The 26,430-nt window shown below is 38.1% G+C and overlaps 1 protein-coding gene and 1 pseudogene across 1 annotated transcript in view; one reads left to right on the top strand and one right to left on the bottom strand.

Annotated features, from left to right (window-relative positions):
• Positions 1-26,430, top strand: part of TACR3 (tachykinin receptor 3) — an 86,865-nt gene that overhangs the window by 6,215 nt on the left and 54,220 nt on the right. The gene's annotated exons all lie outside the window — the stretch shown is intronic.
• On the bottom strand, positions 22,656-25,638 carry LOC147371061 (14-3-3 protein epsilon pseudogene; annotated as a pseudogene).

The following is a 26,430-nucleotide window of genomic DNA, read 5'->3' as shown; positions in this document are numbered from 1 at the left end:
AGCCCTCCAGGCTCCTCTGTCCACAGGATTCTCCAGGCAAGAATGTTGGAGTGGCTTGCCCTTTCCTCCTTCAGGTTATCTTCCCCACCCAGGGACTGAACCCACATCTCCTGCGTCTCCTGCACTGGCAGGTGGGTTCTTTCCCATTCTGTACCACTGAGCCACCGGGCAAGCCCAGGCATATCCCAAAGCAAACTCAGTGAATGAAGCTGTAAAACCTCTATCTGATCACAATTTCCAGATGGTCTGATTTGTTGAATTGAAAAAACTGCCAGAAAGGATAAAATGCATTTCCTCCAAAAGTATATTTTTACCTGAACTTTGGATATAGCTTAAGAATCAAATAATTCAAAGTTGTAACATATGGTAAAAGCTCTGTAAATCATTCTCATTCCAGTCCCCAATTTCTGATCCTAATCCGTCCTCTATACCAATCTTTTATTTAAATGTATTTTCCCCTGATTAATTATAACGAGTATACAGGCATAGGGAAAAAATTAAACATATATATTAGAAAGTTAAATTTATCCATAATTGTCCTACACCCCAAATATAGCCAATCTATGATCTTGACATTCACATTTTAACTCTCATTTGTCGTGATATATTTATCTCACATGTATGTATTTTATATATATATATATATGTGTGTGTATGTATATACAACTCTTGCATAGTACATTATCAGTTCAGTTCAGTTGCTCAGTCGTGTCTGACTCTTTGCAACCCCCCCTGTCCATCACCAACTCCCGGAGTTCACTCAGACTCACGTCCATCGAGTCAGTGATGCCATCCAGCCATCTCATCCTCTGTCATCCCCTTCTCCTCCTGCCCCCAATCCCTCCCAGCATCAGAGTCTTTTCCAATGAGTCAACTCTTCACATGAGGTGGCCAAAGTACTGGAGTTTCAGCTTTAGCATCATTCCTTCCAAAGAAGTCCAACTCTCACATCCATACATGACCACAGGAAAAACCAAAGCCTTGACTAGACGGATCTTTGTTGACAAAGTACTGTCTCTGCTTTTCAATATGCTATCTAGGTTGGTCATAACTTTTCTTCCAAGAAGTAAGCATCTTTTAATTTCATGGCTGCAGTCACCATCTGCAGTGATTTTGGAGCCCAAAAAAATAAAGTCTGACACTGTTTCCACTGTTTCCCCATCTATTTCCCATGAAGTGATGGGACTGAATGCCATGATCTTAGTTTTCTGAATGTTGAGCTTTAAGCCAATTTTTTCACTCTCCACTTTCACTTTCATCAAGAGGCTTTTTAGTTCCTCTTCACTTTCTGCCATAAGGGTGGTGTCATCTGCATATCTGAGGTTATTGAGATTTCTCCTGGCAATCTTGATTCCAGCTTATGTTTCTTCCAACCTGGCATTTCTCATGATGTACTCTGCATATAAGTTAAATAAGCAGGGTGACAATATACAGCCTTGACGCACTCCTTTTCCTATTTGAAACCAGTCTGTTGTTCCATGTCCAGTTCTAACTGTTGCTTCCTGACCTGCGTACAAATTTCTCAAGAGGCAGGTCAGGTGGTCTGGTATTCCCATCTCTTTCAGAATTTTCCACAGTTTATTGTGATCCACACAGTCAAAGGCTTTGGCATAGTCCATAAAGCAGAAATAGATGTTTTTCTGAAACTCTCTTGCTTTTTCCATGATCCAGCGGATGTTGGCAATTTGGTCTCTGGTTCCTCTGCCTTTTCTAAAACCAGCTTGAACATCTGGAAGTTCAAATTGCCAACATCCGCTGGATCATAGTACATTATACATATGCATAAATAAAGATACATTTTTAATTACTAAACTTAACTAAAATAGCATCACATTATTGTGTCATTTTAAATTTACCATTCACAGAGTTATCAAAATATATTTATTCTGTGCTTAGCCCTTACTGTGTCCTTACGTCTGTCATACCAGCTGGCACATGGTAAGCACACAATCCAGACTACTGAATAAAATAATCATAAAAGTAATCAAATAAAAATTAAAGTGATGAGATACAATCTTTTTCCATTAAAATTTACAGATATTGCTATATTGTAGTAAATATGACATTTTTACACATGCTTTTAGATTGAACCATATGTAACTGCCAATTTTTATAGCTTAAAATGTCATTATTTTATATGATTTAATCTAGTAGTTGGATATGTATTGTCAAATTGCAGGGGTGCAATTTTCCAACAGGTTCAAAAACATTTTTCAAATCAAAATTCATGTTGAAGCATTTAAAAATCAAATTTTACCTAGCAAATTAGAAATTACATTTGAATATAACATCAATTTTATCGAGTCTCTGAAGTGAAGTGAAGTTGCTCAGTCGTGTCCGACTCTTTGCAACCCCATGGACTGTAGCCCACCAGGCTCCTCCATTCATGGAATTTTCTAGGCAAGAGTACTGAAGTAGGTTGCCATTTCCTTCTCCAGGGGATCTTCCCCACCCAGGGATTGAATCCGGGTCTCCTGCATTGTGGGCAGATGCTTTACCATCTGAGCCACCAAGGAATCCCAATCAAGTCTCTAGGTACATATATATAAATGTGCTAACATTAACATACCCAACATTTTTTAGTCCATAACCTTTACTTATAAACCATTTCTTGCTAGTTATTTTTTTTTTTTTTTTTATAATTTTATTTTTAAAAAAAAAAATCACATGCTCCCCATCCTGAACCCTCCTCCCTCCCAACCTCCCCATACCATCCCCCTGGGCCTTCCCAACGCACCAGCCCCAAGCATCCAGCATCGTGCACTGAACCTGGACTGGCATCTCGTTTCATACATGACATTTCACATGTTTCAATGACATTCTCCCAAATCTTCCCACCCTCTCCCACAGAGTCCATAAGACTGTTCTTGCTAGTTATTTCAAAGACAACTAGTCTCCAGTATTTCAAAGAATCCCTAGAAAGGTCTGATAACAGTTTATCCGTAGTCTTCTTTAGCATTTCCATTCTCCCTACTCCGCTCTGGCCAGAGACAGAGAAAGAGACAAAAAAGGAAAAGCAATGTCAACACTTTGGTACAGAGCATAACAGTGTGTCGGGAATAAGCCATGCCCTTCCCCGGTGGCTGTTTTGGGCATATTGCAGCCAAACCTGCAAAAGTCTTAAGTTACAAACTACCCTCTGCCTGATATTTTTGTGATGTCTATTTGTGTTCCATATAGAATTCAGAGAAATTATCTTGTCCCTAAGCTTCGCTCCATTAACAATTTCTTAATGACCAGTGTTCCTTCATCTACTTGCAACTCTCTCTCCCTGGGGCTCAGCTCTAAAGCATATGTCCAGGATGAGGGATTGTCCTACTTCCCTATGCTTCATTGCTCTGAGAATAAACCATTCTAATTAAGGCTCGCTCACTGGTACATTAAATAAATGCTGCAAAACATACAACTGGGATTTTCAGCCCCACCACTTCAGGTCATACAGTCAGAATCTGAAAGGCATTTTAGACTTAACAGGATCTGAGGAATTGTTAGACAATAAATTTAACAGTCTGATATAATTCTATATGTACAATAAGGTAGATGTAGATTTGATTTGCTCTGAATGGTGAGATTTGGGGTAATTTTATTTTCTTTTATACTTTTCCTTTTCTAATTATCTACAACAAAATGTGCTTCTTTTACATGAAACAAAATACAGTCAAAAATTAAATAATAATTAAAGCCCTGGAGATGTATGTTGCTGATGGTTGCACAACAATGCGAATGTATCATTGAACTGTACACCTAGATATAGTTACCTAGTAAATTTTATGTTTGGTATATTTGACCACAATAAAATTTTTTAAATATTAAATAAGTAAACAATGTTTAAAAACCCAATAATGACTCTGAAAAAGTCAAGCCAAAGAGTTTGGACTCAAGAAGATAGTGACTTGATTAAACTTTGTATAGATATTGTATTGATAAATGTTTTATGGCAACATTTTTAACATACTTTCTAGGCTAACTTAGAAATCATGAAGACACTCTTGCAAGAGAGTACTGTTAATATTACACTGGATTAATTTGTAAATTGAAATTTTTTTCTCAGGAGTTATGTAAAGATATCACATCTGTGTGGAGTAATTTAGAAGACTACCTAAAGGCACAGGGATAAATTAGCTCAGTATTTCTACTATTCAGTCTGGTATATGACAAAGGTTTTTAAATATTTGCTCAAGTCCTCGATTTTGAGCTCGTATGAATTATCATCTATGAATTTCTTTACCTTCAAATCTGCCCAAGTGTCAAGGATTATTTATATTTTCCATACCTATAAGTAAGGAAAATATGTATCTGATTATATCACTAAGCAACAAAGGGCTCAGTTCTGTTCTGGAGCTGCTTTATTACTTGTTAGAGGGAATCAACTGTGTATATTTCTTCTCAATTCTGCTGTCAGTGATGTTACTTTGGTAGCCTGAAATCATAGTAGGAATATTTGCATCACAGAAATCTGCAAATGCTAGAAATCATGAATTTTGCTTTGTTCTGTTCATTTTTTCTTTAGAGAGCCTGTGGTTAAACATTTACCAGCACACAAATCACTATTCTTGTAGTCACTCACTCAGAAGGTATTTCATAAGAACCTTGTAAGTATTAACACTGTGTAGAAAGAGGGCACACTGGGATAAACAAGAAGGACATGTCCCCTATTCTAATGAAACTGTGATTAACATCTCCACTTGAACCCCTTGGCTGTATTCCATAGTCCTAAATCCAACAATCTATTGGACTTCATCATTTGAATGTTTAATAATCATCTCAGAAGTCACGTGCTTCAAACTGAGTTCCCTACATTCCTCCAAAACTTACTCACCCTACAGTCTTGAGGTCAGAACTCTTGGAAGTATTCTCAGGTCATCTCTTCTTTCATACTCTGTGTCTAATCAATTAGCAAATCTAACCACTTTTACTTTAAATATATATATGGAATCTAATCACTCCTTAAGATGTCTACTGTTTCCTCCCTGCTGCTGCTGCTGCTGCTAAGTCGCTTCAGTCGTGTCCGACTCTGTGCGACCCCATAGACAGCAGCCAATCAGGCTCGGCCGTTCCTGGGATTCTCCAGGCAAGAACACTGGAGTGGGATGCCATTTCCTTCTCCAATGCATGAAAGTGAAAAGTGAAAGTGAAATCACTCAGTCGTGTCCGACCCCCCGCGACCCATGGACCTCAGCCCACCAGGCTCCCCCATCCATGGGATTTTCCAGGCAAGAGTACTGGAGTGGGGTGCCATTGTCCAAGTCAATCCTGTTTCTCACCTAAGAGTTTTCTCAGAGGATGAGATGGTTGGATGGCATCGCCAACTTGATGGACATGAGTTTGAGCAAGCTCTGGAAATTGGTGATAAACAGGGAAGCCTGGCCTGCTGCAGTCCACGGGATCGCAAAGAATTGGACACGACTGAGCGACTGAATTGAACTGAACAGTTTTTTCTATCCCTGCTCTTGTTTCCCTTTCTCAATGCAACTATCAAAGTGATCCTGTAATGAGTCAGATCATTTATCCCCTCTGCAAGTCCTCCAGTGGCTCCTCAGTTCTCTCAGGGTAGAAATCAAAGTCTTACAATGGTCTATAAGATTTTATAATAAGCGGTCCTTTGTTTCTCTCTGATCTTATCTCCTACTACTCACCATGTCACAGCTCTGCTCAACCATCTCTAGACTTCTCTGTTACATCAATATGCTAAGCATATTTCCGCCTCAGAATCTTATACTCTGTGTGAAACACTTCCTCCAGACAGCCACATTGTTCATTACCTATACTACTTTGGACCTTGAGCACTCTGTTGTTTTAATTGCTTTAAATTTTTCTTTGTCACATGTATCTGTATCACCTCCTAAAATACTATATAATCAGCTCATCTCTATGAAGTAAATGAATAATAGAGTCTATGGTAAGTATGAGAACACATAGCAGGGGAAAGCACTAGAAGGCGATGGCACCCCACTCCAGTACTCTTGCCTGGAGAATCCCATGGACGGAGGAGCCTGGTAGGCTGCAGTCCATGGGGTCGCTAAGAGTCGGACACGACTGAGCGACTTCACTTTCACTTTTCACTTTCATGCATTGGAGAAGGAAATGGAAACCCACTCCAGTGTTCTTGCCTGGAGAATTTCAGGGACGGCGGAGCCTGGTGGGCTGCGTCTGGTGGGGTCGCACAGAGTCAGACACGACTGAAGCGACTTAGCAGCAGCAGCAGCAGCAGAGCAGAAAAACACAGAAATGTAGAAGCACTTTTTTTCACATGGTGATCACCTTTATTTGCGAAACACTGATTTTTTTTTAATTGGGGTATAATTGCTTTACAATGTACAACATAGTGAATTAGCTATATGTATACATATATTGGCTGCTTCTTGTTCCTTCCTTCCACCCCAACCCCATCCTGGCCATCATCAAAAAATCTACAAACAATAAATGCTGGAGAAGGTGTAGAGAAAATGAAACCCTCTTGCACTGTTGGTGGGAATGTAAATTGATACTGTCACTGTGGAGAACAGTATGGAGGTTCCTTAAAAAAATAAAAATAGAACTATCATATGGCCCAGCAATCCCAGTACTGGGAGTATATCTAGATACATTTTTAAAGTTATTTTACAAAAGTATAGAAAATTTCTCCTAGTAAATTTGCTATGAGTAGTTACTATTTAAATAAAAATGGAACATTTAAAATAACTATACAGCTTAATATGTAACTATCATATTAAACTGAATTATCTATAAAGAAAAAGATTAGATTTTCAAATGAGCAAAGGGAACAATTCTGAAGAAATTAAAATACAAATGGAGTGTTTATTCTGCATAAGTACTCTTAATCACAATTCAGAATTCTTAGATGAATAAACTTAACTGAATTTAAAAGATGTCACAGTACCATATATCAGAGTACCGTAGTTTTTTTTTATTTTGTTTTGTTTTGTTAAATTTTATTTTATTTTTAAACTTTACAATATTGTATTAGTTTTGCCAAATATCGAAATGAATCTGCCACAGGTATACCCGCGTTCCCCATCCTGAACCCTCCTCCCTCCTCCCTCCCCTACCCTCCCTCTGGGTCGTCCCAGTGCACCAGCCCCAAGCATCCAGTACCGTGCATCGAACCTGGACTGGCGACTCGTTTCATACATGATATTATACATGTTTCAATGCTATTCTCCCAAATCTCCCCACCCTCTCCATCTCCCACAGAGTCCATAAGACTGATCTATGCATCGGTGTCTCTTTTGCAGTCTCGTACACAGGGTTATTGTTACCATCTTTCTAAATTCCATATATATGCGTTAGTATACTGTATTGGTGTTTTTCTTTCTGGCTTACTTCACTCTGTATAATAGGTTCCAGTATCATCCATCTCATTAGAACTGATTCTAATGTATTCTTTTTAATGGCTGAGTAATACTCCATTGTGTATATGTACCACTGCTTTCTTATCCATTCATCTGCTGATGGGCATCTAGGTTGCTTCCATGTCCTGGCTATTATAAACAGTGCTGCGATGAACATTGGGGTACACGTGTCTCTTTCCCTTCTGGTTTCCTCAGTGTGTATGCCCAGCAGTGGGATTGCTGGATCATAAGGCAGTTCTATTTCCAGTTTTTTAAGGAATCTCCACACTGTTCTCCATAGTGGCTATACTAGTTTGCATTCTCACCAACAGTGTGAGAGGCTTCCCTTTTCTCCACACCCTCTCCAGCATTTATTGCTTGTAGACTTTTGGATCGCATCCATTCTGACTGGCATGAAATGGTACCTCATAGTGGTTTTGATTTGCATTTCTCTGATAATGAGTGATGTTGAGCATCTTTTCATGTGTTTGTTAGCCATCTGTATGTCTTCTTTGGAGAAATGTCTATTTAGTTCTTTGGCCCATTTTTTGATTGGGTCATTTATTTTTCTGGAGTTGAGCTGTAGGAGTTGCTTGTATATTTTTGGGATTAGTTGTTTGTCCGTTGCTTCATTTGCTATTATTTTCTCCCATTCTGAAGACTGCCTTTTCACCTTGCTAATAGTTTCCTTTGTTGTGCAGAAGCTTTTAAGTTTAATTAGGTCCCATTTGTTTATTTTTGCTTTTATTTCCAATATTCTTGGAGGTGGGTCATAGAGGATCCTGCTGTGATGTATGTCAGAGAGTGTTTTACCTATGTTCTCCTCTAGGAGTTTTATAGTTTCTGGTCTTACGTTGAGATCTTTAATCCATTTTGAGTTTATTTTTGTGTATGGTGTTAGAAAGTGTTCTAGTTTCATTCTTTCACAAGTGGTTGACCAGTTTTCCCAGCACCACTTGTTAAAGAGATTGTCTTTAATCCATTGTATATTCTTGCCTCCTTTGTCAAAGATAAGGTGTCCATAGGTGCGTGGATTTATCTCTGGGCTTTCTATTTTGTTCCATTGATCAATATTTCTGTCTTTGTGCCAGTACCATACTGTCTTGATAACTGTGGCTTTGTAGTAGAGCCTGAAGTCAGGTAGGTTGATTCCTCCAGTTCCATTCTTCTTTCTCAAGATCGCTTTGGCTATTCGAGGTTTTTTGTATTTCCATACAAATTGTGAAATTATTTGTTCTAGCTCTGTGAAGAATACCGTTGGTAGCTTGATAGGGATTGCATTGAATCTATAAATTGCTTTGGGTAGTATACTCATTTTCACTATATTGATTCTTCCAATCCATGAACATGGTATATTTCTCCATCTATTAGTGTCCTCTTTGATTTCTTTCACCAGTGTTTTATAGTTTTCTATATATAGGTCTTTAGTTTCTTTAGGTAGATATATTCCTAAGTATTTTATTCTTTCTGTTGCAATGGTGAATGGAATTGTTTCCTTAATTTCTCTTTCAGTTTTCTCATTATTAGTGTATAGGAATGCAAGGGATTTTTGTGTGTTCATTTTATATCCTGCAACTTTACTATAATCATTGATTAGTTCTAATAATTTTCTGGTAGAGTCTTTAGGGTTTTCTATGTAAAGGATCATGTCATCTGCAAACAGTGAGAGTTTTACTTCTTCTTTTCCAATTTGGATTCCTTTTATTTCTTTTTCTGCTCTGATTGCTGTGGCCAAAACTTCCAAAACTATGTTGAATAGTAATGGTGAAAGTGGGCACCCTTGTCTTGTTCCTGACTTTAGAGGAAATGCTTTCAATTTTTCACCATTGAGGATAATGTTTTCTGTGGGTTTGTCATATATAGCTTTTATTATGTTGAGGTATGTTCCTTCTATTCCTGCTTTCTGGAGAGTTCTTATCATAAATGGATGTTGAATTTTGTCAAAGACTTTCTCTGCATCTATTGAGATAATCATATGGTTTTTGTTTTTCAATTTGTTAATGAGTTAATGTGTTAATGTGTTAACAATGTGTAAACACAATGTTAATGTGTATAACATTGATTGATTTGCGGATATTGAAGAATCCTTACATCCCTGGGATAAAGCCCACTTGGTCATGGTGTATGATCTTTTCAATGTGCTGTTGGATTCTGGTTGCTAGAATTTTGTTAAGGATTTTTGCATCTATGTTCATCAGTGATATTGGCCTGTAGTTTTCTTTTTTTGTGGCATCTTTGTCAGGTTTTGGTATTAGGGTGATGGTGGCCTCATAGAATGAGTTTGGGAGTTTACCTTCCTCTGCAATTTTCTGGAAGAGTTTGAGCAGGATAGGTGTTAGCTCTTCTCTAAATTTTTGGTAGAATTCAGCTGTGAAGCCATCTGGACCTGGGCTTTTGTTTGCCGGAAGATTTTTGATTACAGTTTCAATTTCCGTGCTTGTGATGGGTCTGTTAAGATTTTCTATTTCTTCCTGGTTGAGTTTTGGAAAGTTGTACTTTTCTAAGAATTTGTCCATTTCTTCCACGTTGTCCATTTTTATTGGCATATAATTGTTGATAGTAGTCTCTTATGATCCTTTGTATTTCTGTGTTGTCTGTTGTGATCTCTCCATTTTCATTTCTAATTTTATTGATTTGATTTTTCTCCCTTTGTTTCTTGATGAGTCTGGCTAATGGTTTGTCAATTTTATTTATCCTTTCAAAGAACTAGCTTTTGGCTTTATTGATTTTTGCTATGGTCTCTTTTGTTTCTTTTGCATTTATTTCTGCCCTAATTTTTAAGATTTCTTTCCTTCTACTAACCCTGGGGTTCTTCATTTCCTCCTTTTCTAGTTGCTTTAGGTGTAGGGTTAGTTATTTATTTGACTTTTTTCTTGTTTCTTTAGGAATGCCTGTATTGCTATGTACTTTCCCCTTAGGACTGCTTTTAAAGTGTCCCACAGGTTTTGAGTTGTTGTGTTTTCATTTTCATTAGTTTCTATGCAAATTTTGATTTCTTTTTTGATTTCTTCTGTGATTTGTTGGTTATTCAGCAGCGTGTTGTTCAGCCTCCATATGTTGGAATTTTTAATAGTTTTTCTCCTGTAATTGAGATCTAATCTTACTGCATTGTGGTCAGAAAAGATGCTTGGAATGATTTCTATTTTTTTGAATTTACCAAGGCTAGCTTTATGGCCCAGGATGTGATCTATCCTGGAGAAGGTTCCATGTGCGCTTGAGAAAAAGGTGTAATTCATTGTTTTGGGATGAAATGTCCTATAGATATCAATTAGGTCTAACTGGTCTATTGTATCATTTAACGTTTGTGTTTCCTTGTTAATTTTCTGTTTAGTTGATCTATCCATAGGTGTGAGTGGAGTATTAAAGTCCCCCACTATTATTGTGTTATTGTTAATTTCTCCTTTCATACTTGTTAGCATTTGTCTTACATATTGCGGTGCTCCCATGTTGGGTGCATATATATTTATAATTGTTATATCTTCTTCTTGGATTGATCCTTTGATCATTAGGTAGTGACCATCTTTGTCTCTTTTCACAGCCTTTGTTTTAAAGTCTATTTTATCTGATATAAGTATTGCTACTCCTGCTTTCTTTTGGTCCCTATTTGCATGGAAAATCTTTTTCCAGCCCTTCACTTTCAGTCTGTATGTGTCCCCTGTTTTGAGGTGGGTCTCTTGTAGACAACATATGTAGGGGTCTTGTTTTTGTATCCATTCAGCCAGTCTTTGTCTTTTGGTTGGGGCATTCAACCCATTTACATTTAAGGTAATTACTGATAAGTATGATCCCGTTGCCATTTACTTTATTGTTTTGGGTTCGAGTTTATACACTGTTTTTGTGTTTCCTGTCTAGAGAATATCCTTTAGTATTTGTTGGAGAGCTGGTTTGGTGGTGCTGAATTCTCTCAGCTTTTGCTTGTCTGAGAAGCTTTTGATTTCTCCTTCATATTTGAATGAGATCCTTGCTGGGTACAATAATCTGGGCTGTAGCTTATTTTCTTTCATCACTTTAAGTATGTCTTGCCATTCCCTCCTGGCTTGAAGAGTTTCTATTGAAAGATCAGCTGTTATCCTAATGGGAATTCCCTTGTGTGTTATTTGTTGTTTTTCCCTTGCTGCTTTTAATATTTGTTCTTTGTGTTTGATCTTTGTTAATTTGATTAATACGTGTCTTGGGGTGTTTCGCCTTGGGTTTATCCTGTTTGGGACTCTCTGGGTTTCTTGGACTTGGGTGATTATTTCCTTCCCCATTTTAGGGAAGTTTTCAACTATTATCTCCTCAAGTATTTTCTCATGGTCTTTCTTTTTGTCTTCTTCTTCTGGGACCCCTATGATTCGAATGTTGTAGCGTTTAATATTGTCCTGGAGGTCTCTGAGATTGTCCTCATTTCTTTTAATTCGTTTTTCTTTTTTCCTCTCTGATTCATTTATTTCTACCATTCTATCTTCTAATTCACTAATCCTATCTTCTGCCTCTGTTATTCTACTATTTGTTGCCTCCAGAGTGTTTTTAATTTCATTTATTGCATTATTCATTATATATTGACTCTCTTTTATTTCTTCTAGGTCCTTGTTAAACCTTTCTTGCATCTTCTCGATCTTAGTCTCCAAGCTATTTATCTGTGATTCCATTTTGATTTCAAGATTTTAGATCAATTTCACTATCATTATTCGGAATTCTTTATTAGGTAGATTCCCTATCTCTTCCTCTTTAGTTTGGTTAGGTGGGCATTTATCCTGTTCCTTTATCTGCTGGGTATTCCTCTGTCTCTTCATCTTGTTTAAATTGCTGAGTTTGGGGTGTCCTTTCTGTATTCTGGCAGTTTGTGGAGTTCTCTTTATTGTGGCGTTTCCTCGCTCTGTGTGGGTTTGTACAGGTGGCTTGTCAAGGTTTCTTGGTTAGGGAAGCTTGTGTCGGGGTTCTGGTGAGTGGAGCTGTATTTCTTCTCTCTTTTTTTCCCTCTGCTTCATCTAGTTTCACTTCCTCCTAAGGAACTGCATGTGGAGGCGTTGCGCTGGACACTTCAGACCAGGGTTCCAAGTGGAAACGTCTGCACCCAACTCGGACAGCTCAGTTCAAGATGGTGGCGGACCTGGGCAGAGGCACTGGCCCAGGACCTGGAAGGATCTAAGCAGCACTCCCATAGAGCACTGCCAGTACCGTAGTTTTAAACCTTCAAACTAAAGGGATATATGAAGGCTATTTTCTCCATTAAGTTAACTACATGGTATAAAATAAATTCAAAACTTTTAAACATCCTTCTTGTTTCATTAGCTTAAAATGTTTTACTCCAAAAATATAAATATTTTCAATATCTCTTAAACAAAAATTAACATATTCTAAATTTCATGTTGAGGGCTCTGATATTTCAGAAACAAAACTGTATAATAATATGTTTAAAATAATAGATTACTAATTTTTTCTACCTAAGAAATTACTGACAATCCCCATTGACTAGTCACAAAACCATTGCAGAGACTATCTTTAATGAAAATGAATGAAACAGGTCTCCTTAGAAACATATAAAAGGATACCATTTTAAAGTTTTAGCAGCTCAAAAATAGGACACATATGCCAAAGAACACACACATATGCAACAAATTCTATGCGTGCACAATTCTATACATGAACTTGCTTTGCACGAATTTCAATTAACCAAGATTATTTAGTTATATATTTATACATTTATTTATAATATAGTAATATAACAGACATAATAGTTATATATATATATATATATATATATATATATATATATATATATATAACAATACCAGTCCCCTCAAGAGCAAGCTCAAGTTTTTGTTACCATGTCATATCAACTGTATTTGCATAAAGTAAAGCTGTTAGCTTTTCAGTCCATGAATTGTTCCACAAATAACATATGCACTTCATAATCAGTGGTCAATCATATTCCTATTTTTCAAAATCTGTTACTGACTGGTCACTGATTATCTGTTAGTTGCTTCCTGCACACACAGCAAAGCACATAGTTGCATTGCCTCGTTGTCCTTCAGTGATAACCTCAAATGACATCTTAGAAAAATGGCTAATCAAAAGAAAGACTTGCCAACAAAGAAGAAGGTGTAGTGAAGAAATAAAAAGTATTAACACCAAAAGTGAAATTCAAGTTCAATATAGGTGAAGATAAAGAAGAATAGCTGCATATGTGAATGTTGACAGTCACTTAACAAGAGACTCAAAGTATGCAGCCAGGGGAAATTAGTAAAGGTGAATTTATCAACATAAATGAGGAAAATGATACTGACAAATGAGGAAGATATCTGAGAGGAGGAGACACTGGCCAAAATCGTCATGTTAAAAAACAAAACAAAACCTCTCAGAGATATTTCAACGTTTTCCAAGTTCAAGAATAAAATGTTGAAGTCAATTCAAACTCACAAAGGTACAAAAAAAAAATATGCTGGCTCTGTATATGTTATACGAAAGAATAAAGTAAACAATATTCAGATTCAGGACTTTTTTTTTCTAAGGGTTTATTTTAGAGAAAGTTTTGTTTAACAGCAAAAATGAAGAGAAGGTACAGAGACTTCCTATATATCTTCTGCCCATCCCCCTTATGCACAGCCTCCCTGTTATCAACATCTCCCACTAGACTGGTACATTTGTTAGCACTGACGAACCTATACGGACTCATCATAATCACCCAAACCCTGTCATTTACATTAGGCTTTACTTTTGGTATTATACATTCAATGCATTTAGGCAAATGTATAATGACGTGTATCTACCATTATGGTCTCCTCCAGAGTATTTTCAGGACCCTGAAAATTCTCTGTCCTTTACCTATTCAACCCTATTTCCCTGAATCCCTAGCAAATACTGATCTTCTTCTTGTGTCCATAGTTTCATCTTTTCCATAATCATATAGTTGGAATCAGTGTGTAGCCTCTTTCAGATTGCGTCTTTCACTTATCAATTATGGATTAAATGTTGTTAATGCTTTTTCATGGCTTGATATAGAATTCTTTTTAACAGTGAATGATATTTCATTATCTGATGCACCATAGTTTGTTTATTCATTCATCTAATGAAAGACATCTTCGGTGCTTCCAAGTTTTTGGCAATTATGAATGAAACTGTGATAAACATCCATGTGCAGGGTTTTTTGTGGGGGTGACACTGCTGTGGGGGGAGCTGTTGTGGGGCATAAGTCTTCAACTCCATTTAGTAAATATCATGGAGCACAATTGTTGGATTTTATGGTAAGAGTATGTTTGGCTTTTTAAGAAGCAACCAAACTATCTTCCAAGATGGCTGTACCATTTTGCATTCCCACTAGCAATGTATGAGAGTTTCTGTTGCTTCACATCCTTTCCAGCGTCTGGTGGTGTGGGTTTTCACCATTCTAACTGATGTCTACTGGTATCTCATTGTTGTTCTCATTTGTATTACCTGATGATGTATGATGCGGAGCATATTTTTGTATGCTTATTTGCCATCTGTATATCTTCTTTGCTGAGGTGTCTGTTAAGGTTTTCAGAACCTTATATATAAGTTAGCTCAGAGATTCTTTCTTCAGCCATGCTCAGCCTACTAATTTTGTTTCTTTCTTTCTTAGGATTTCTGTCTCTCCACTTGCATTGCCCAGTAATTCTTACATGCTATCTACTTTATTATTAGAGCCCTTAGGATATTAATCCAATTGTTTTAAATTCCCAGTATGATAATTCCAACATCCCTTCTATGACTGGTTCTGAAGATTGCTTGATCTCTTCAATTTTTCTGTGTGTCTTTTGGCATGCCTTGTACATTTTTTTTTTTTTTTGATAGCTACTGTCCTCGCACTATTTATTGAAAAAAATACTATTTATCCCATTAAATTGCCTTGGATGTATATGTGCCAAGAGTCAATTGAACACAAATGTGTTTATTTCTAGACTCTTGATATTTTTGATTTATTGATCTACATGACTATTTTTATGCCAGTACTACACTATCTTGATTACTGTAGCCCTCTAGTAAGTTTTGAAGTACAGAAAGTATAAGTACTTCAACTTTTTATTTTTCAAAATTTTTGACTATTCTAAAAGAACTGTACTTCCAAATTACTTTTAGGGTAAGTTTTTAAAATTCTGGAATTAGAGTAAGAATTTTTATAAGGATTGTCTTAAGCCTTTCAATGAATTTGGAAAGCATTATCAGTTCAACAATATTGAGTCTTCCAATCCATGGACATGGACTTCTACTTATGAGGTCTTCTTTAATTCCTTTCAGCAATGATTTACAGTTTTCAATATACAGGTATCAATTTTTTTTTACATTTCTTCCTATATTTATTAAATTTTACTAAATGTTACTTTTTTGTGCTACTGAATACAATTTTTTGAAGTTCATTTTCAGATTGTTCATAACTAGTATCAGTTCAGTTCAGTCGCTCAGCCGTGTCTGACTCTTTGCGACCCAAAGGACTATACCACACCAGGCTTCCCTGTCCATCACCAACTCCTGGAGCTTGCTCAAACACATGTCGATCAAGTCAGTGATGCCATCCAACCACCTCATCCTCTGTCATCCCCTTCTCCTCCCACCTTCAATCTTTCCCAGCATCAGGATGTTTTCAAATGAGTCAGTTCTTCGCATCAGGTGGCCAAAGTATTGGAGCTTCAGCTTCAGCATCAGTCCTTCCAATGAATATTCAGGACTGATTTCCTTTAGGATGGATTGGATAGATCTCCTTGCAGTCCAATGGACTCTCAAGAGTCTTCTCCAACACCACAGTTCAAAAGCATCAATTCTTTGGCATTCAGCTTTCTTTATAGTCCAACTCTAACATTCATTCATGACTACTGGAAAAATCATGGTTTTGACTAGATGGACCTTTGTTGGCAAAGTAACGTCTCTGCTTTTTAATATGCTGTCTAGGTTGGTCATAACTTTTCTTCCAAGGAGCAAGTGTCTTTTAATTTCATGGCTGCAGTCACCATCTGCAGTGATTTTTGGAGTCCAAGAAGATAGTCTGTCACTGTTTCTACTGTTTCCCCATCTTATACCATGAAGAGATGGGACCAGATGCCATGATCTTCGTTTTTTGCATATTGAGTTTTAAGCCAGCTTTTTCACTCTCCTCTTTCACTTTCATCAAAAGGCTCTTTAGTTCCTCTTCAGTTTCTGCCACAAGGGTGGTGTCATCTGCATATCTGAGGTTATTGATATTTCTCCCAGCAATCTTGATTCCAGCCTGTGCTTCATCCAGCCCAGCATTTTGCATAATGTACTCTGCATAGAAGTTGAATAAACAGGGTGACGATATACAGCCCTGACATACTCCTTTCCCAATTTGGAACCAGTCCGTTGTTCCATGTCCAGTTCTAACTGTTGCTTCTTGACCTGCATACAGATTTCTCAAGAGGCAAGGAAGGTGGTTTGGTATTCCCATCTCTTGAAGAATTTTCCAGTTTGTTGTGATCCACATAGTCAAAGGCTTTGGCATAGTCAATAAAGCAGAAGTAGATGTTTTTCTGGAACTCTCTTGCTTTTTCAGTGATCCAACGGATGTTGGCAATTTGATCCTTGGTTTTGCTGCCTTTTCTAAATCCAGCTTGAACATCTGAAAGTTCTTGGTTCAAGTACTATTGAAGCCTGGCTTGGAGAATTTTGAGAATTACTTTGCTAGTGTGTGAGATGAGTGCAATTGTGCAGTAGTTTGAGCATTCTTTGGCATTGCCTTTCTTTGGGATTGGAATGAAAACTGACCTTTTCCAGTCCTGTGGCCACTGCTGAGTTTTCCAAATTTGCTGGCATATTGAGTGCAGCACTTTCACAGCATCATCTTTTAGGATTTGAAATAGCTCAGCTGGAATTCCATCACCTCCACTAGCTTTGCTCATAGTGATACTTCCTAAGGCCCACTTGACTTCAGACTCCAGGATGTCTGGCTCTAAGTGAGTGATCACACCCTCGTGGTTATCTGGGTCATTACGAATTTTTTTTTTTTTGTATAGTTCTTCTGTGTATTCTTACCTCCTCTTCTTAATATCTTCTGCTTCTGTTAGGTCCATACCGTTTTTGTCCTTTATTATGCCCATTTTTCCATGAAAGATTCCCTTGATGTCCCTAATTTTCTTGAAGAGAGCTCTAGTTTTTCCCATTCTATTGTTTTCCTCTCTTTCTTTGCATAGATCACCGAGAAAGGCTTTCTTACCTCTCGTTGGTATTCTTTGGAACTCTGCATTCAGATGGGTATGTCTTTCCTTTTCTCCTTTGTCTCTTTTTAGCTTCTCTTCTTTTTTCAGCTATTTGTAAGGCTCCTCAGACAACCATTTTGCCTTTTTGTATTTCTTTTTCTTGGGATGGTCTTGATCACTGCCTCCTGTACAATGTCATGAACCTCTCTCCTAAGTTCTTCAGGCACCTGGTCTATCAAATCTAATCCTTTGAATCTATTTCTCACATCCACTGTATAATTGTAAGGGATTTGATTTAGGTCATACCTGAATGGGCCTGTGGCTTTCACTACTTTCTTCAATTTAAGTCTGCATTTGGCAATAAGGAGTTCATGATCTGAGCCACAGTCAGCTCCTGGTCTTGTTTTTGCTGACTGTATAGAGCTTCTCCATCTTTGGCTGCAAAGAATGTAATCAGTCTGATTTCGGTGTTGACCATCTGGTGATATCCATGTGTAGAGTCGTCTCTTGTGTTGTTGGAAGAGGGTGTTTGCTATGACCAGTGTGTTCTCTTGCAAAACTCTATTAGTCTTTGCCCCGCTTCATTTTGTACTCCAAGGCCAAACTTGCCTGTTACTCCAGGTATCTCTTGATTTCCTACTTTTGCATTCCAGTCCCCTATGATGGAAAGGACATCTTTGGTGCTAGTTCTAGGAAGTTTGTAGGTCATCATAGAACTGTTCAACTTCAGTTTCTTCAGGATTAGTGGTTGGGGAACAGAGTTAGATTACTGTGATACTGAATGGCTTGCCTTGGAAATGAACACATATCATTCTGTCATTTTTGAGATTGCACCCAAGTACTGCATTTAGGACTCTTTTTTTGACTATGAGGGCTACTCCATTTCTTCTAAGCGATTCTTGCCCACAGTAATAGATGTAATTGTATTTCTATATACTAGTTATGTCTTGCACATATCTACTACTAGTGTGGGCAAGACATAACCAGTATATAGAAATACAGTTGATTTAACCTGTATCCTGTGACCATGCTAAATTTATTTATTAATTTTAATGGGTTTTGAGTTTTGTGGATTCGTTAGGATTTTCAATTGGAGTAGGCAATGGAAATATGGAAGATCATTTCATCTGCTAAGAAAAGCAGTATTACTTCTGCTAGTATTACTCCTGTCAGTAATAAACACAGTATTCCTGTTGAATCTGGATGCCTTTTCTTTCTTTCTTTGTAGCTGTTATTGTTGCTACTGTTTGCTATTATTTTCTTAGCTGATTTTTCTTTTTAATTATATATTCATAATACCTTATTAAGTTAATTTGAGTACAAATTTTTCAATGATAGAAAAACAATTTTTAAAATTACCTCCATTCATTCATTAATTTAGTCATATAATAAATATGTTGTTTAATTGCTAAGTTGTGTTAGAGTCTTGTGACCCAATGGACTGTGGCCCACTAGGCTTATTCTGTCCATGGGATTTCCCAGGCAAGAATATTGGAGTGGGTTTCCATTTCCTGCTCCAGGGATCTTCCCAATACAGGTATCAAATCTACATATTCTCCATTGGCAGGTGAGTGCTTGACCACTGAGCCACCAGGGAACCCCCAATAAATATGTTATGGGTGCCAAATATATGCAGTATTATCCCAGATGTTATGAATATATTTATAATCTAAGTATATATCCAAGAATGGGCTTCTCCAGTGGCTCAGAGGGAAAGAATCTGCCCGCAATGCAGTCAACACAGGAGACTTGGGTTCGACCTCTGGGTAAGGAAGATCCCCTGGAGGAGGGCGTGGGAAGCCACTCCAGTAATCCTGCCTGGAGAATCCTATGGACAGAAGAGCCTGGTGGGCTATAGTCCACAGGGTTGCAAGGAGTCGGACATGACTGAAACGACTGAGCATGAGCATGATATCCAAGAGTATATTATTATTATTCTAGTTTCTTCAGTTCAGTTCAGTGGCTCAGTCGAGTCCAACTCTTTGCAACAGTTATCTATACTTCTTTTAAGTAAGCATTTACATCATCACAACTCAAATTACCTGAAGATGTATAAGTCCTTATGCTTGATTGACAACACCGTCTCTCTAATGTTAAAGATAACAGAGTGGAATTGCCACTGCTGCTGCTGCTAAGTCGCTTCAGTCGTGTCCGGCTCTGTGCGATCCCATAGATGGCAGCCCATCAGGCTTCCCCGTCCCTGGGATTCTCCAGGCAAGAACACTGGAGTGGGTTGCCATTTCCTTCTCCAATGCATGAAAGTGAAAAGTGAAAGTGAAGTCACTCAGTCGTGTCCAGCTCTACTCAAACGCATGGATTGCAGCCTACCAGGCTCCTTCGTCCATGGGATTTTCTAGGCAAAAGTACTGGAGTGGGGTGCCATTGCCTTCTCCGAGAATTGCCACAGGCCACTTCAAAAAGGAGTTTAAGATGGTATAGATGCATATTAAACAAAATTGAGGGAAGGAAATTAATTCCCACTGCACCCAAAGAACTTACAGAGTCTCCAAATATAACATTGAACCTTTCTATTTAATCACTGAACCACTGAGCTTTAGTTGCCCTGACGTGAGGGTGCAAAGACCTTACTAGTCTCCATACAGGAAATTGCCTAAGGGAGAGATTTGAAAGAGAAATAACCCATAATGCACTACCCTGGTTAAATATTTTCTGTTGAAGAGCTAGGATAATATCAAAAGAAATTGTTTTAATCCTTAGGTCAGAATTTTGGCATGAACTTATTTTTCTTTCCACTCTATTCACAACTAGCTAAGAACCACATTAGATGTGTTATCTTTGCTTGGTTTTATCTCAAGCTTACCATAGCATCTTGCTTTTTAAGTTTCAAGTGTTAATTTAATTGTATTCAACATAGTTTTAGCGTGATTTGAGGGTCTACTGTGCCTGATATTATCTAAGTCTCCTTGTATACACTATGTTATTTAATGTCATTTTTACCACACAATTATACTCTACATTATGTTTATTATTCCCATTTAGCAAAGTTAAGAAACCTAAGCGACTTAATGACTGAACAGCAACAAAGAAAGCTATTCCTTTTTAATTTAGGTTTGTTTTATTTGTTTAATGTTAATCCATGCTATATTTCAGTATGATACAGATTCTGTACCTGTGACTCCAGTCAGATATCCAGCAGTACAAATTAGCTTCACATTACACATATTGAACAAAAGACAGACGTTGAACGAGCAAGGAGGGGAGGGGCAGGGCCCAGGGGGAGAGGTAAAGAAAAGAAACGAAGAATTGAACATGCATGCAGGCTTTTCCATACCACCTTCAATGCTAACCTGCGTCAGAGGGAGAGTAAAAGTAGGCAAGAATGAGCAGCCATGGACTGTTGAACTGTTACCAGCACCATGTTTTTCAGCAACATTTCAGCAGAGTTTGAAACACAGCAAAACTATTACAACAAACTCCGCAAACAACCTTTTACCACCTCAAGTTAACATCCAATTAATTTTAAACACTGGTATAAAATTCAACTTAAACAATTAGAAAAAGGGGAAATGATACCACATAACCTCTATAGTGCAATTAACCTTTCTCTTAGATACGTGCATCAGGTAAAATTCTAATGGCTTTCGAATGAATGTAATTTCCATTCTAATGGTGATCTTGCCACGTCTGGCAGGAGACAACACAGTAATGCTGAAAAAGCCTCTATGCAGTCCTGTTAGTGTTCTTAACCTAAAAGCTGGAACTAGTAAAATCCACAGAAATTCACTCTTGCTTTTAAGAACTTTTGTACTGGGGTCCAGCCCCAACTGGATCCAGGGATTCCCTCGGGAGGACGGCGTTGGCGATTAAAGGGATATCACAGCAGAGAGATCAGAGGCCTATAATAACTGGTTTACGTGGAAAATCAATAAAACCCGTGACACCAGGTTTGCCCTGACCACAGAGGCTGCAGGCGCCCTCTCGAATAGCGGAAGATGCCCCACCTTAGGCACCTTCTCCAGTGGGTCTTAGAAGCCCAGGCAAGTAAGTGGTCTCAGAGGACCCCCACGCTCCAATTATTTTGGCCTGAAAGAAGAACAGAAAAGAAAAGGAGAGAAAAGGAAGCAAAAACGACACAGGGAGACCAAGCCTGTTGAGCAAGGTCCACAACTTTATCTTCAAAAGGAGCTTTTATACCCTAAGTTATACATAGAAGATAATAGGGGATGCAGAGTCATGCAAGGTCAGCAGACCTTGACCATTATTGAAACCAGGCTTTCTTTCTACAAACTTATCATAAACAAAGGCTTTAGGTGATTTACATCATCTTCTGGTCAGGAGACCTGCTAACATTCTTCTTCTGATAAGGGTTAATTAACTAGAAAAACTTATTTTCTCCTCAGGTGATTTTTCATAGAGTTTAGCGCCACTCCCTGAGCACACTAGATAGAGTTGCATTCCTATAGGTCAAAAGGTGCAGTGGGGGATAATCAAGGAAAGAATTTATTAGCTCAAAGGTCTAAGGTTATTAACATTAAAGTTACTACTTATATTTCTATATACTAACTATATTAATCAATACACTCCCAGGGGTACAGTGAGTGGGTAGGAGATATGGAAACTTGGCAGCAGGCATTGGTTCAACAAAGAAATCCTCTATTAGTTCTATTATAACCGTTTCTAACTCCCCGAGAGGCTCTGCATTGTTAGGATATCTTGAACTTCCTGTGCTTCTCATGGTTGGGAGGCTGCGAACAATCACATGCGTAGCTGTAAGAGTCCGGAAACCTGTTCAGGCAGGTTAGAAAGTTTTCTAAGGGATTTGAATTGGAACACACCCATTATACCCTGGAGACTTATTAACTAGAGCTCTAAGTTGATTTTCTTACAGAGAAAGGTGGTCGGGGATAGCCCCCGTAAATGTCAGAGGAGTTGGTGAAGGTCATGAAATAATAAAACAGACAGATTCTGGTTTTGGGGTAGACACTCAGGCAGGTCCAGGGGGGCGGGGGCCTCGAACTCTGACTCGCCTTGCCCATCAGAGCTCTCCCACATGACCTTGTCATGGGTGGGGACTCCCATGCTGGCTCCCGGCACTTTTGAAAACTGTTAAAAAAAAAAAAAAGAAAGAAAGAAAACCAACAGGGCAGGAACCTAAATTCTAAGACCAAATGTAAAAGTCAGATTTGGTGGTTCTCAGTGACAATGGGGGAATTCCAAGAGGGGTAGGATGGGAAGGTCTAGGGTGGTCAGAGATGGTTTCTCTTGTTGACTTTTATGTCTCACAGATTTTCATCTTCCACATCCTGCAGCGCTTCCTTATTCTGAAGTACATAGTGTCAGATTATCACGTAATAACTGCATGATAAATGTAGAGTCCTTATAGCTTTCTTCACTCAGCATGTCCAGTTCTGCAATTACATCATCAAAAGCTGCTTTTGCCAACCTGCAGGCACAGTCAGGGGAATTAAGACTATCATAGTAGAATACAGAAAAATTGAGAGCAAGACCTAAGCAAATGGGATGTTTTGGTGGAAGTTCTGTCATTGCAATATCACTAGCAGCTTTATAAGCCACTAGGCTGTTCTCTGCAGCCTCCTTCCTGTCATTTCCTGTGGCAAATTCAGCCTGACACCTGTGGTAGTCCCCTTTCATTTTATAATAGAAAACCTTGGACTCACCAGTGTTAGCTGCTGGAATGAGGTGTCCAGTACATCCAGATTGTCACAACAGATTAACTTTAGCTCAGTCTCAACCATTTGTTGATATTCCCAAATCATTTTTAGTTTGTGTTCTCCTCCCTTGTTTTCTTCTTTCTTCCTTTTTAAAATTGTGTACACTCTGAAGTTTTCATTTATAAACAATTATTCACTTATCTATCTGTCCAAATATTCAACAACTATTTGCAGTCACTATTCAACAATCAAGCTGACTACTATGGATAATTTGTTAGGTGCTAGAGAACACTGAAGAATAAATCACATCTCTGATGAGCTAAAATCAAAGTATGAGCATAATTCTGTTGCAGCACTGTAGACATAAAAATAAGCTCTGGATAGAGAGAGGAAAAGAGTCTGCAGTGTCGTTCTGTAATCAGAGTGGAAATTAAAGGATGGATAGAAGTTTTCCAGCCGTAGAACTTTAGAATAATGTATGAGCAAGAGAAAATCACTTCAGCAAGGAAACCAGCATGTGAAAAAACCTGAAATTACTATCTGAGCTGGATAATTTCCATTTTTCAATTCAGATCTACTCACTGTCTATTCCACTCTTTTTTCTGACCCTGCCTACCAGGCTGACTACTATAGACTGACTATATCAATAGCATCCCTTGTTCTTTGGCCTCTTCTTGGCTTTACCTAATGTAGACCCCTGGAGGGCATGGCAGGAAGAACATAACTTCTGAGATATATGTACCACTCTTGCCTTTCAGTTTTGCTACAAATTGGCTAAGTCTCCAGCTGTACACATATTTCTTACCAAGTACTTCTTCCTAAGGCTTCATCTCTTCACTTCAGATTAGAGGGTCCTGAATTTACATACCAAAACAGTGTCTACTCTGGCCAGAAGCAAAGTAGAAAATAGTAAAATCTGTATTATTTCAGGTAAATAATACTTAATATAAGCAAGCAAACATTTGAAGGCTGTACTGTCTTTATACCCAAAAGTTTAAGTGTGTATAAGCATATAAAGATCCAGAAACAGAGCTTATAAAAAGGTTAACAAAAGGAAGAATTATACCATATACCAAGAACAATTACAAAATGGAAAGGCTTACTTACTGAAAGTAAGCAGTTATGTCAAATAATTCTGTTTTGCAAAAGACATCTTTCTGATGAAAAAGACCCCTTGAATCATATCAGAAAAAGAAGTAAATGATAAAGGAAAGTGATCTAGTATTGCAGTGAAAAAGAAAACTAATAAAAGATGGCATTAAATGTGAGCTTCTGATGGATATAGGGACTTCCCTAGTGGTCCAATGATTAAGACCTTACCTTCCAACACAGGGGGTGCGGGTTCAATCCCTGGTCAGGGAGCTAAGTTACATGCCTTGCAGCCAAAAAAAAAAAAAAACAAAGCATAAAACAGAAGCAATATTGTAACAACTTCAAAAAATACTTTAAAAGTCATCCACATCAAAAAAAAAAATCTTTTAAAAAAAGTGACTTTAAAACTTCCTTAGGTGATATGCTAAGCAGAAGAGTGAAGAATCCAATCATAGCTATTTTTTGGAAAACAAGTCATACTAAGGGGGTCTAATATACTGAGAATCTGTTTGGTGAGGGAAGAATGGTAGTGAGCTCAAACAAACACCTAGAAAAGTCAAATGTGATCATATCAAAGATATATATTTATTAAAGGAATAATAAAGTACTGACAATCATTTGAGTAAAATTATATCCTGGATTTGATCATTTCTCCTTAAGGTCCAAAGTGTCTTTATTTGCAGACCCTAAGGCTCCATTTTCTTCATGTCACTGTTGAATGAATTATTATTTCTAGAGAGAGTTGCAGAATAGGAAATATCGATGCCACAGTGAATTCCTAATCACCAATTTCTTCAGCAGTACCTATTAGGTACTGCTGAATAGGCAGTTCCACCTATTTTTTTGGCCAACTGGCTCTCCCTTTCTACAATATTTCAACATTTCTTTATCTTCCTCAGGCATTAATGTAATTCAGTCTCCAGTGGTAATACTCTGCCCCAAGCAGCAATCATCTCTCTCCCAAACAAAAACAGTAACGAGGTAACTTACTTCCCTGCTTCCATTCTTTCCCTCTTTCAATCCATTCTCCAGGCTAAAATCTGATTACTCTCCCTTCCTGATTGAATCACTTCAATTACTTTCGAGAGGACAAAATTCCATGACCTATAGTACAACTTCATCTCAAATCACTTTCCCCCTTCACTTTCAGCATTTCAATTACTTTAGCCTGCAGTTCCTCAAGTGCACATGGTTCTCCCACCCTTACCTATCAAATTGTAACAAACCAGAGCAAACTGGGTGACTTACCAGAGATTTATTTCTCACATTTCTGGAAGCTAGAAGTCTGAAATCAAGGGGTTGGCAAGGGTCATGCTCCTCTGAGGCCTATGAGGAAATTCTGCCTGACCTTCCTAGCTTCTGGTGGATTGCTGGTGTCTTTGGCATTCCTTGGCTTGTAGACACATCACTCAATCCTCCATCTTCATCTGGCATTCTTTCTGTTTTTCTGTTTCCAGAATTCTCCTTTATACCTTATATTGAATTAGGGCCCATCCTGATGACCTTATTTTAATTTGATTACCTATATAAACCTATCTCCTCACAAGGTCACCTCCTATGATGCTGGGTATTAGGACTTGAATGTATCTTTTATTAGGGGGACATAATTCAACCCATAAAATCACTCCAGATGGTGACTGCAGCCATGAAATTAAAAGATGCTTACTCCTTGGAAGGAAAGTTATGACCAACCTAGACAGCATATTACAAAGCAGAGACATTACCTTGCCAACAAATGTCCGTCTAGTCAAGGCTATGGTTTTTCCAGTAGTCATGTATGGATGTGAGAGTTGAAAAAGAAAAGAAAGAAAGCTGAGCACTGACGAACTGATGCTTCTGAACTGTGGTGTTGGAAAAGACTCGTGAGAGTCCCTTGGACAGCAAGGAGATCCAACCAGTCCATCCTAAAGGAGATCAGTCCTGAGTGTTCATTGGAAGGACTGATGCTGAAGCTGAAACTCCAATACTTTGGCCACCTGATGCAAAGAGCTGACTCACTGGAAAAGACCCTGATGCTGGGAAAGATTGAAGGTGGCAGAAAGGGATGACAGAGGATGAGACGGTTGGATGGCATCACCGACTCAATGGACATGAGTTTGGGTAAACTCCGGGAGTTGGTGATGGACAGGGAGGCCTTGCGTGCTGCGGTCCGTGGGGTCACAAAGAGTAGGACATGACTGAGCAATTGAACTGAACAGAACTGAAAAACCCACCATTTGCACAGGA

This window comes from Bos grunniens, chromosome 6 (genome assembly GCF_055505025.1).
Source record: "Bos grunniens cultivar Pamir isolate PY7600 chromosome 6, Bosgru_T2T1.0, whole genome shotgun sequence".
Lineage (NCBI taxonomy): Eukaryota > Metazoa > Chordata > Mammalia > Artiodactyla > Bovidae > Bos > Bos grunniens.
Note: the sequence above shows the minus strand (reverse complement) of the source record. Positions and strands in the feature narration are given on the sequence as shown.